Here is a 12,225-nt window from a genome sequence, read left to right on the forward strand (position 1 = left end):
AAAAAAGAGGCAAGCAAATTCTAGTTTCAGAAAAATGTGGAAGGAAGTTGAACAAAAGAAGAGCACTTAGGAGAGAGCTGCTTGTAGCACAAACTTCCTTTCAGAGCTTCCAACATGGGCAGAGAGAACATGGGCAAGATGGGTCAATGGGATGGTTTTATCTCCACTTCAGTGTTTAAGGAAGATATTCCACTAAGGCTATTTTTGTACCAACTTGGGGGCAACCATTAACAGAGCAAAAGAAAACAAAACAAAAAACTGTCCAAACTTGCTACTTAGGCCAAGAAGAAACTGATACAGCTTTCTCCAAGCATCTCAGCTGCCATGCCAATCTCAGCTGGAATGAGACTGGATTTTCCATATGCACTTGGGAACGTGGAGAAGAACCCACAAATGTGAGCCAAGATATGACTGTGATGTTGCCAGAAAAGGTTCACTTGGAGCAAACTGATCTTGGATTCAAGGACTGCCAGAGCCTGAAATTAGGTGGGAATTACAGTTGTATATCAGAGGGTCTACAACGGCAGTGAGAACCAAGGTTGGTCCTATTAAGTGGGGAGGACCGCTGGGTCCCAAATGAGTTGGAAAAGAATAAACCACCAGTTCAACAGTAGTAAAATTAAGATGCAAAATCCAGGAGGGCAAATAGAGCAGGTGGGCACGGGACGTAACTAAGGAGACCAGAAGATAGAACTGTGAATCCTAACACCATCCTTTTGCTATTGTATGGTCACATGAACCTCCTTTCTTCTCCATATACTCAGATGCAGTCTTGGAATTGGGCAGCAGAAATGAGTGCTACTTTGAAAGACTAAGCATCTCCTTAGAGGTGCATTCTAAATTATTGTCAGGGGCTGAGTTACCAAAATGGATTGGTAGGGAATGGAGTGCCCAGTCATCCAGGAGAATGGTACTCATAAGGTTTATTATGCAAAATATAAAGAAAATATATTCTTTTTGTGCATATCAGTGTAATGTGAGTAAATGTGTGACCTCATAAGACAATAAATAAGCAAGTCAATGAACTGTCAAAACTCAGCAGTTTGGAAACTTTCTAAAAAATGTTTTGTAATTATATGTAGTCCAAAAGTCTATAAGGTTCCACATGTTAGAACCCACTATGATTATTGTATTTAAAGAACTGACAACAAATTAAAAAAATAGAAATATGCTTTCCTGTCCAAGAATATAGGCACTATGTAATTTATGATATTTTTATATTAAAATATTAAATGATTAATATATATAACAGTTTGTATTTGCAGTGAAAAATCTTAGCTAAATAGAACATCATTTTCAACTGAGGTTTCTGCAAAACTATTTCACACTGTAGTTATTGTTTCATGGGAATCCATAGGGCTTAAATCATTTCTTTGGATTTCATATTCAGTATTATTGTTCATTTAGTGTTTTAACCTATGTTCTTTATTAGTTTCAATCACTGCCATCAGATTTTGACTTCAGTAATCACCTCCTCTCTCTCTTTTATCCTTAATGCCACTTTTTCCTTTAAGTGTACACCATTTACTTCAAAGTAGGGAAAAGATAAAAGGATTTATTAAGTGACTATTCTGTGTAAGGTTCTGTTCCAGGTAAAGTATTAAAAAAGAAGAAGAAAGAAAGAAAACAGTAGATCTTTGAGCTTCAGATTATACAAAGCTAGGCCAAACTCTGTCACCCAAATTGCTACTAACAGAGATTTCTTAATAAATTGTATAATAACTCAGAACAACGCTTCATCAATAGAAAGAAAGAAAGAAAGAAAGAAAGAAAGAAAGAAAGAAAGAAAAGATTCTAAAACCAGGAGGACTGAATCCCATCAATGATTGCATGGAACTATGTCTTATTTCCCATGTTCATGAAATAGGAAAGGAAGTTTCCAGATGTCTACCTCATCATGTAAAAGTGGACATTTTAAGTTGTTATACCTGAACATATATTTTAAATGAAGTATGTGATGTTTAAATGAAGAAGTTAGGAATAAGGGACCAAAATGTCTTGATGCTTCTCCAGAGTGAAACATGGGTGGATTAAATAAAGTCCTTTTTTTTTTCAGCTTTATTGACTTAAAGAAATCCATTCAATGACAAAGAAGTTATTTTTCCTTTTTAATAGGGAAATAATGGCTTATGAACCAAAAACAATCTGCTCAAGACAATTTTAAATATCTAGAGACTTATAATTGTGACATGAAATGAGAGTAAAGCAGTGTTTGCCCTTCATTTGCCAGAAAGGTCAAGTGTCTCAGAGCATTTAATTTAAAACAAACAAAAAAAAAAGCACAAAACACAACACTATTTCACCAGTTGAAATGGCTCTGGAGTCTTCCATCAACTTCAGGAATTAGTTTCAAAATGTTGTCTGCTTTCATTCAGTCTGCAACCAGCATGGAGCAGACCACCTGCTGTGAAATAAGGGTGTAGCGACCAACAGTTATTATAGCAGTAGCCATAAGTTTATTGCTTATTGGTACTAAACTTAAATCTTAGTAATTTTGAATTACTGAGTTAGCTTAGATTTATGGAGATGCACAATCATTTAGAATGGCATTCATTCCAGAAGGGTATATTATCTAAACCAATTTTCTTATAGTGATGCAATTGCAATACTATAGTTACGGTTGTATCAGCATTTCCATTATAAAGTCCTATTTTCAGGGTTTTATAATTTGACCATAAAAATTCTCTCCTTGTTGAAACTTGGCAAACAAGGTCTGAGGCATAGAACTGAGGTTTTTTTAATGAAATTTAAAAACACATACACACATGTTGATCTATTCAGCCATCTTAGACTTTAACTCTGCAAACAACAATAAAAATACACCAAGTATATCTCGACAGATGGAAAGAGTGAAGAAAAGAACAATTACCTAAAACACCAAGGTGATGAAAATGGTCAATTTATACCAGTTGTACATTAAGTTTCTGTGAGGGTAAGAAGAACAATGGTTTGAAAGGAGGTTTGAAGAAGCAAGTGAACATCTCACCAACGCTAAAGAGCACCAATGAGTGGGAAAGTCACTTCTCCAAGTATCAGGTCTCTCACCTGTGAGGTAGAGATAATTACACTTCCCAAAGAAGAGTGTGAGAATCAAGTAAGTAGACACAAAGATTGAAATTTTAAAAACACTCTATAATCATGCAATAGTATTTCTTTGGCTCATAATACCTTCTTCTTAGAAATCTTAACCGTCCACACTCCTTATTTAGATTTATTATACCTACATAGATCTCTTCAAATGTGTTGTAAACTCCTAGAGTAGAGTGCCTCTGTCTTTGTCACCAAGGTGGTACATAAAAATATTTGTTGAACTCATGGATAATTAAATTGGTTTTACGTTTGCCTTTCAAAACTAAAAGTGGTTGCCTATTTTGCAGAGTCAGCATTTCTAGTTGGAATCAATTCACCCTAAACACATGACGGTTGCCCTCTAGTGATCAACAGAGAATATGCACATGAAGTACCAAGGCCAGAATCCTGTCTTTATGAGACAGAGACAGGAAAGCATATTTTGTACAGTTTATGTAGTATATACCATGGATATGAGGAATTTATAAATCCAAACTATTCAATATAAAAGAGAGAGGCCATTTCTCAGTGTTGTATTATGGCAATTAATGAAAACAAAACAAAGCAAAACAAAACACAAACTATGACAACAGACTGCCTACATTCCAGCCTGGCTCTACTACTTGCCAGCTTTGTAAACTAGCAAGATACCTAGTAACTCAGAGCTCCTGCTTCCCACCTACAAAATTAGGGATAATTGTAGCAACTGCAGTTTGAAGGTTATTATAATAATTACATAAAATAATCCATGACAATCTTGGCTCATACTAATAGAAAAATGTTAGCTATCATTAGGTTGCTCTTTCTGCTGTCCCATTTTGAACACAATATTCTTTCCAAAATTGTCATTACTGAAGAGTATCTTCTGTAAATACTTTGTTTCAATAAGCTTAAATAAATCTAAAGTTTAAAAAACAAAGTTGAGTGCTACTCGCACCGTGTAACATATAACATATGTGGCCGCTTTTACCTTCAACACACTTGTAATTAATTCTCATACTCAAGATATAAAAATGTAACTAAGAATCATAATATCCTGGCCTGATCATTGCATGAAGATACAGAAGCAAAGATATGGTCTTACCTATTTAGAAATTTACATCCAACTGGTGGAAATGTTGGGCACTTTAGCAGTAGAGGCATAGAAGGTAAGTGCTGGAGTACAGTTATATGGGTTTCAATCTGATTTCTGTCATTCACTTGCTAATGAACTTCGAAAAGTTCTTTGCCTCAACTTCCCTATTTACATCATGGGAGGAATGTTCCTGAAGTATGTACAATAGGGTAGTAATTGGAATGCGCAATAGATGTTAAGCATTATGGTATAACTGTTTTTCACACGATCTTGGATTCTCATGCTTAACCAAAATGATAAATGTTGTCTATCTGAGCTTTCTTAGAGTTTGCATATTGGAGAATGAAATGTCTAAGAAGCCCACCCCATTAGGATGTGTCCTTAGCAGACATAGAAAGCTACCCATGACAGCCAATCAGTGAGAAACTATGTATTTTCTTTGCTGGGGGATGGACAATGTAAACCCAGATAACTTATAACCTCCCAAATGTACAGAAAACCAACCATTTGTCTATTTCTCAATGGGATTTCAACTTTCTTGGCCTTCTCACACTCAGAGAGCAGAAAAAATCTCATATGAAATTTAACTCCAAGGTATGCTAAATTTTCTAAAAGGAGTATTTTATGGCTTGCAAGGAAGGAGAATAATTTTCCATAAATTTCTGAAGAAATGTGAACTTTTTCTAGTGATCTATTTATCCAAGGAGTAAATTCTGAGGTCAAAACTTCAAAGTGAACTTTATATGAGACTGTTGTGTTAGAAAGAAAAATAAGAGAGACTATAATTTAGGGAGGCTGTCATTCTATAGGATATGCTAGAGAACTGGAAACATATTGTCTTCCCTGAGTCAAGAACATGGGTCATACAGGCAGGGAGGGGGCACAATATATAGAGATATTATCTAGAAAATGGTAAATGCCTTTTGGGAAGTTGCTTGTCTCTCACCTGGCAAGAATCATCTCCCTAGTACTCATGCTCTCATATATATAAGTTCTACCTAGTTACCTGTATGAAATAGGGATGCATGGAGGAAGAAGATTATGCAAACAAAAGTAGAGTTATTGAGAGAGGTGTTGCCTTAAGAAAACTATTCCAAGGATGTGCCTTGATGAGAGAGAGAGAGAAGTCTGATGGTGATGAAGGACCACTCAGAAGGGGTCACCTCTGTGGTTCACTTCAATTAACATTATAGGTGGATGGTCCTCATTTCTGCTATTTGAAATTAAACAGGCATATATTCAATATATGTAATGGATAGTTGCTAAATTTGAAGACTAGAATTCAAGCATAAATTAAAAATACATACATGTTGTTAAAGGGATTATGGTTCAATGGAAGACACTGAAAAAAAAATCTAAAGTTGCAATAGGATGCCTGGGTGGCTCAGTCAGTTAAGCGTCTGACTCTTGATTTCAGCTCAGGTCATGATCTCATTGTTTGTGAGTTCGAGCCCCACATTGGGCTCTGTGCTGACAGTGGGGAGCCTCCTTGGGATTCTCTTTCCCTCTCTCTGCCCGTCCTCCACTCATGCTTTTTTTTTCTCTCTCAAAATAAATAAACGAACTTTAAAAAAAAACCTAGATATTCTAATAAAATATGATAAGAACTTTTATATAAAGTGGGCAAATCATACTTTGAGGGTACTCAAGAGGGAAAATAAGTGTTGAGACGAAGTCCGGAGATATTTTCTGAAGGAAAAGGGATTTACTTGAAGCTTTTAGGGACAAAAAATTTTCACCAGTTGATGAAAGGAGGGAACATGTTACTGATTGAATAGGAAACACAATCAAAAGGTTTTTGTTAGCAGGGACCCCCTCCTTCCAACCCCATATTCATTCTGCAGTATACTTGACTGAGCCTCAGGCACAGACACATGATGTTGATTAGTATTTACTCATGATGATCCAACCTCATGTTGGATGACCCAGTCACAAAAGGTGGGCATAACATGACTTTGGTAGCCTTTTTTGAAACACAGAATTTAAAAGGTAAATCCTGATGTTATGTTGGAGTAAAACTAGCAAATCAGTACACACTTGTTAGGATTTGGGCTACTTTTTTGACAGAAGAGTAGAGAAGAAATTCATTTACTTAAGAACTATTTAAGAACGGACTATTCCTGAGGCGCCTGGGTGGCTCAGTAGGTTAAGCGTCCGACTTCGGCTCAGGCATGATCACATGGTCCATGAGTTCGAGCCCCGTGTGGGGCTCTGTGCTGACAGCTCAGAGCCTGGAGCCTGTTTCAGATTCTGTGTCTCCCTCTCTCTCTGACCCTCCCCCGTTCATGCTCTGTCTCTCTCTGTCTCAAAAATAAATAAACGTTAAAAAAAAAAAAAAAAAGAACGGACTATTCCTGAAACAGTGTGTAGTCCCTGCCTTCACATATCTTATAGTGCAATGAAAAATTTACACCAGCAAGTTGTCCAATAAAAAGGAGCAAGATGGGGGTAGTTGTCCAATAAAAAGGAGCAAGATGGGGGTATGCCTGGCCGGCTCAGTCAGTAAAGCATGGGACTCTTAATATCAGGGTAGTGAGTTCAAGCCTGACATTGGGGATAGAGTTTACTTTAAAAAGAGGAGCAAGATGATCTGTAACATAAATATAGCATATGCTGGACATTGGTAGTTTATAATATCAGGCATTTAATTTAGGTATAATTCAAGGAATCTAACCTACGGAAAAATATCATAAGTGGTAGTGATTTAAGGGTGAGTAGGTGTTACTTGTAGTAGAAATAAGCTAAAAGTTAGTTAGGCAAAGATATCAAGCAGGAAGAGAGATAGATATTAGATGGGAATAGAAATAGAGTGTCAAGTACATGGCAGTGGGAATGGTTTATAATAGGTGCAGACAATAAAGGGTTGCACCAAAATAATGAACAAAAGTCAATCTTTTTGTTATCATCACCATGCATTAATAATTCTAAACACTGTCAGTGATAAAATACCATTACCCCCAAACTCTTTGTTGGTCTTCCTTCTAAACAATTACTACAGATATCAGTCAGTTAAAAAATCTAATAGACACTTTATTTCTACATGAAAATTAATTTGGAGAAATCCCAGTTATACAACCAGCCCTCAACACATTCCAACTCAGCTGTATGTTTTCATTTCAAGAGTAATTTAATAACACTTGAGTATCATCTGTGTTCATTTCAAACATAGTCACTGTCTCCAACCTGAGTGGCACAAAATATTCCTCTGTACAAACAACAGATTTGAAATAAACATTAGCACAGAAATTATAGAGATGAAGGAATAGAACTTGACTTACTATAATTCTGTGATTCTATATGGTTGTTTGAAGTTTTAATTTGAATTTAATATTGAAAATAGTCAAAGAGTGTGAACTGTCAGGTGTAACATATATGAATACATACGTACATATGATCAAATTCTATATAAAAGGTGGAATATCTTCCCAAATTACCTGATGTAGGCCTCAAATATAGAGGAACACCACCTGATGGAAGAAATATCCAGGCAGAATGAACAGCATATGTGAATTCACGGAGCTGAGCGATTGCAGTATGTTCTTGGGACAGCTTCAGGTACCTCAGTGTGGCTGCATCAGGAAATGCAAGTGAGTGGATGCCAGGAGTTAGGTTACACAAAATCATGCAGAAACCTGGGAGCTATGTTTTGAAATTTGAACTTGAACTCATGGGCAACTGGGGGACGTGGAAGAATTTCGAGTGTAATTAGCATGATCGTTGGCACTTTCCAGAGATAATAATGACCACATTGTAAGAATGGGTCATGGGGATGATATTGAGCACATTAGTTATGTGAATGCTGTCATTTCAGTGAGAGAAAATGGTCCTCTGAATTAAGGTAGTAGATCTGGGGTTAAAGAAAAATACAGGTGGAGAGAGAAGAATTCTAGTGTTGCCAATGTTCTGGCTTGGAAAACTGAGTGGATGCCAGGGTAGGACATTCAAGACAGAGGATCATTTTGGTCAGAGGTTATGTGATTTTTCACTGGGATCCAGAAACAGAGGTGTCTTGGAGGCACGTGAATATATTACCCAGAGGCTGAAGACAGATCTAGAAAGGCATGTAGACTTGAGAATCTGAGAGTAGAGATGTTTGGCTAGTTGAAGCTCTTTGGGCTGTGCCCTCTAATTAGAAGCTCTGTGTTCCAGATCCCCGTGCTGCATCTTGAGTCTCTACCACCATAACTTCTATCACCACCTTTTACTAACTCTGTGTCCTTAGGTAATTTAATCTCTCTGGGCCTCAGTTCCCTGTAACCCAACATTTGTCATACATTAGGGGGAGGTCATATTTTGAACATTCTTAAAATATTTCTTCACATTTTTTTTCTATGTGCTTCATAAGCTGCCTGGTATTTTTCCAATTAGAAAGCCTTTTTTTGATTTAGATTGTTGGTATCTCCAAGATTTCCCATGTAAAAGCAAATTCCCTTGGGATGTTAATGAATAAGAATCAGGGGGTGCCTGAGTGGCTCAGTCGGTTAAGCATCCGAATGTCGTTTGTCTCAGCTCATGATCTCACATTTTGTAAGTTCGAGCCCCACATCAGTCTCTGTGCTGACAACTCACAACTGTGCTTGGGATTTTCTCTCTCCTTCTCTTTCTATCCCTCCCCCACTCATCCTGTCTCTCTCTCTCTCTCTCTCTCTCTCTCCCAATAAATAAATAAATAAATAAATAAATAAAACATATAATGTAACAATAATCAGTTAATAATCAAATAGTGCTTACGATGTGCCAGACACCATGACAAATAATTTGCATATTTTAATTCACTCAGCCCCTTAAAAGCCCTTTAGATGGGTGTTTTATCATTCATATTACAAATGAGAAAACTGAGGAAAGAGAGGTCAAGAAATTTGCTCAAGTTCTCACAGTTAGTGGCTGTATTTGAACACTAGCTCCAGGGTCCACGTTCATTACCATTAACCTACATGATTACTAATTACGTTAGTGGGATGAGTTGTTAATGAGGAATTACTTTAGTCAGGTCATATTATCTGATAAGTGCAATAGTTTATAGAGTGAGATTTTTCTAGAATGGGATACAGGGAAGATGAACTTTTGTAGGAAGAAGTAAAAGTATAGTTCTGTTTAATGCTTGGGTCAGGTACTGAGTCAGACACTGCACTTGACATCTAGGTACACGAGCCTGGTGGAAGAAATGTAAATGGAGTCAAGATAGTCACAAAAGAAATAGGAGTCCATTAAAGACACTTTTCTGATGCTTAATATTGACAGCACCTGTCTGCCCCCAAGTTTTCCAAACCACTACATGTTTACCCATTTGTATTTCAGCGGGGAACTTACCTACATGATATGGTACCAAGTTCTCGATTAATTTGATGAAAAGTGAGAGAGTCTTTAGGGACAAAGAATCTGTAGAACATTTCAAATATTTTCTAGCACTTTCCCCTCCCTGTCTCCATTTGTTTTCATTTAGCTCGCTTTATCTTGATTCTGTTGTAACAGATGCCGATAGAGTTTTTGACACTGAGAATGCCAGATCTATCATTAATGTGTTGCCAAACTGGGGAAGATTTACTAACAATATGTTTTGCCTGCATCACTTTGCTTTTTTTAATAGAGAAGCTCATTTGAATAACATCTGAATAAAGGAGTTAATAATAGTAGCCTAGAAGGGAGAGCCAGATTGGATTACTGAGTAACTGACCCGAATCTTCACCCTGAATTAAAATTGAATGGCATTAGAATAATTTTGGAAGCACAGAAGGTTCTGTCAATTCTAAACCCACCTTCATCCTTCCCCTGCTTCCCCTCCTCCTACCATATTTTTAACATAGTGCTCACCTTTGCCCCTCCAGGCTTTACCTGAGAGTTAAGGAAGGATATCTTGTCCTGACATTAAAATTATTGTGTTGTATCTGCAAAAATATTACTCTAAAATTGGTTACAAATTTTAATTCCTCAGAAATGATGCATCAAGTATTTCATGATATGTATTTAATGACTAAAATTAATAAGGGCCATTAAGGAAATCATTTTATTTTCCTTTTTTAAAATTTGAATATTAATAATGTTGCAATGTTGTAATCAGTTTGTTGTTTGTCAGGGGGTGGGGGACAGGGATAGAAAGAGAGAAAGAGAGGGAGAGAAAGAAGTGAGGGAGAATTACTGGAAGGAAGGCATTCAGACCTATCTATTTATAACAGTATTAACACAAATTTGCTGTAAGACAATTGTCTCTTGAGAAATATAAGATGAGCTTGTCTTTAAATACAATAAAATATAAAAGGTACAAAGCTCAAAAGAAGATATCCATGTGGGAAGTATTTGAAAGAGCTATCTTATTTCACAACCAATTTACTCAAATTGAATATGTAAGCTTTGTTGTTGTTGTTGTTGTTAACTTTTTTGAAGCATTAAATACAGACAAGTTCAAAAATCCAAAGTGTACCCCATGATGAGTGCACCCATTGAACTAGCACCCTTTAGAAAAGGGGCTCCTGGGTGGCTCAGTCAGTTAAGCATCTGACTTCCGCTCAGGTCATGATCTCACAGTTCATGGGTTTGAGCCCTGCATCAGGCTCTGGGCTGACAGCACAGAGCCTGGAGCTTGCTTCAGTTTCTCACCCTCCCTCTCTCTCTCTCTGCTCCTCCCCCACTTTCTCTCTCTCTGTCTCTCTCTCTCAAAAAATGAATAAACAGTAAAAAAAAATTTAAATAAAAGGTAACCATTATTTGACTACAATTCCCATAGATTCATTTTGTGGATTTTGGATTTTATACCAGAAGTATCTGACAATTTATAATCTTGGAAGTCCAGCATCTTTCAGCCAACATCATGTTTGTGAGATTCAGCCATATATATATATGTTTAGCAATAGATTGTTCATGTCCATGCTCAGATGTATGAATATGCCATCATTTATTTGTCCATTTTACTGTTGAAAAAAATTGAGTTGTTTCCAATGTATGCCTATTATAAATAGTGTTGCCGTAGATATTCTGTATGCCACTTTCAGTCAACATATATAGGTTTGTTAGGTATTTGAAATTAAGTCAACATATATAGATTTTGTTAGGTATTTAAAATTAAAAACTTTTTAAAAAAGTTCTCACAACTTAAGAAAACACTGATTGTTCCTAGACTTTTGTTTGGCTGGCAAGTTCAAGGTGCTGCTCATAAGCACATACTCGGTGCCTAACAGTCTCTCATTTTTCATTTTTCATGAATTTATGTCAAACTCTCAAACTCTTCCTGGAAACACTTCCACTTCTTACATAAAGCTGCACTGTTTTCTAAACTATTGCACTTTCCTTGAAAAACAGCAAAAAAAAAAAAAAGCTTTGATTTAGTATAAAAATGGCCATTAAGTGAAATTTCTGACATGCCCAAATCAATAAATAAGCATGTTTGAGAGCAGTTTGAGAAAAATTAAGAGACAAAACAACAAAGTTACTTTCTTAATAGCTATGTTAAGAAATCAAAACAAAATGTAACTCTGTGAGGTAGTCTCTCTAAAAGATCTTGTAATCATAAAATCTACCCTACTTGTATTTCTCTCTTTCCATTCAGCTTTCTACCTGATCTTCTAAATGAACTACTGTTTTTTCAGTATTTTCTCAAAAAAGTTACATTGTAAAACAATTAGAAAAAAAGTCAAACTTATAAAAATTAAATTAAAATACTTGTTTAGACACAAGTAAGGGCTATGATTAAAGTGCCAAACTTTAGGAAGATAAACCAAAAAATGCTATAGTATTTGGGATTTTGTGAAATACTTATCCTGGAATATAGATCTGTACCAAATAGCTCAATTAATCATTAGCCTGTTGATGGGGGGAAATATTTAAAAGCAATAGAGTAGAAAAGAGAAATTTTAAATAGCACAGCTATGAAAAATAATAATAGAAAATAGAAAGTAGACTACATAAGGCAATTTCAAAAGCCTTTCTTTAAGATTAAATAAGTTTCAAAGTGTAACGTACATTAATATGAAACATATACTACATGAAAAATTCAGATAGGGTTCTGAGGTAGACTCAACAGCTGAAAGAAGGAGAATGTCATGCTTTATTTTTGTAAATAAACAAAAATTTATCATTTAACTAGAAAA

This window comes from Panthera onca, chromosome B2 (assembly GCF_046562875.1).
Source record: "Panthera onca isolate mPanOnc1 chromosome B2, mPanOnc1 haplotype 2, whole genome shotgun sequence".
Lineage (NCBI taxonomy): Eukaryota > Metazoa > Chordata > Mammalia > Carnivora > Felidae > Panthera > Panthera onca.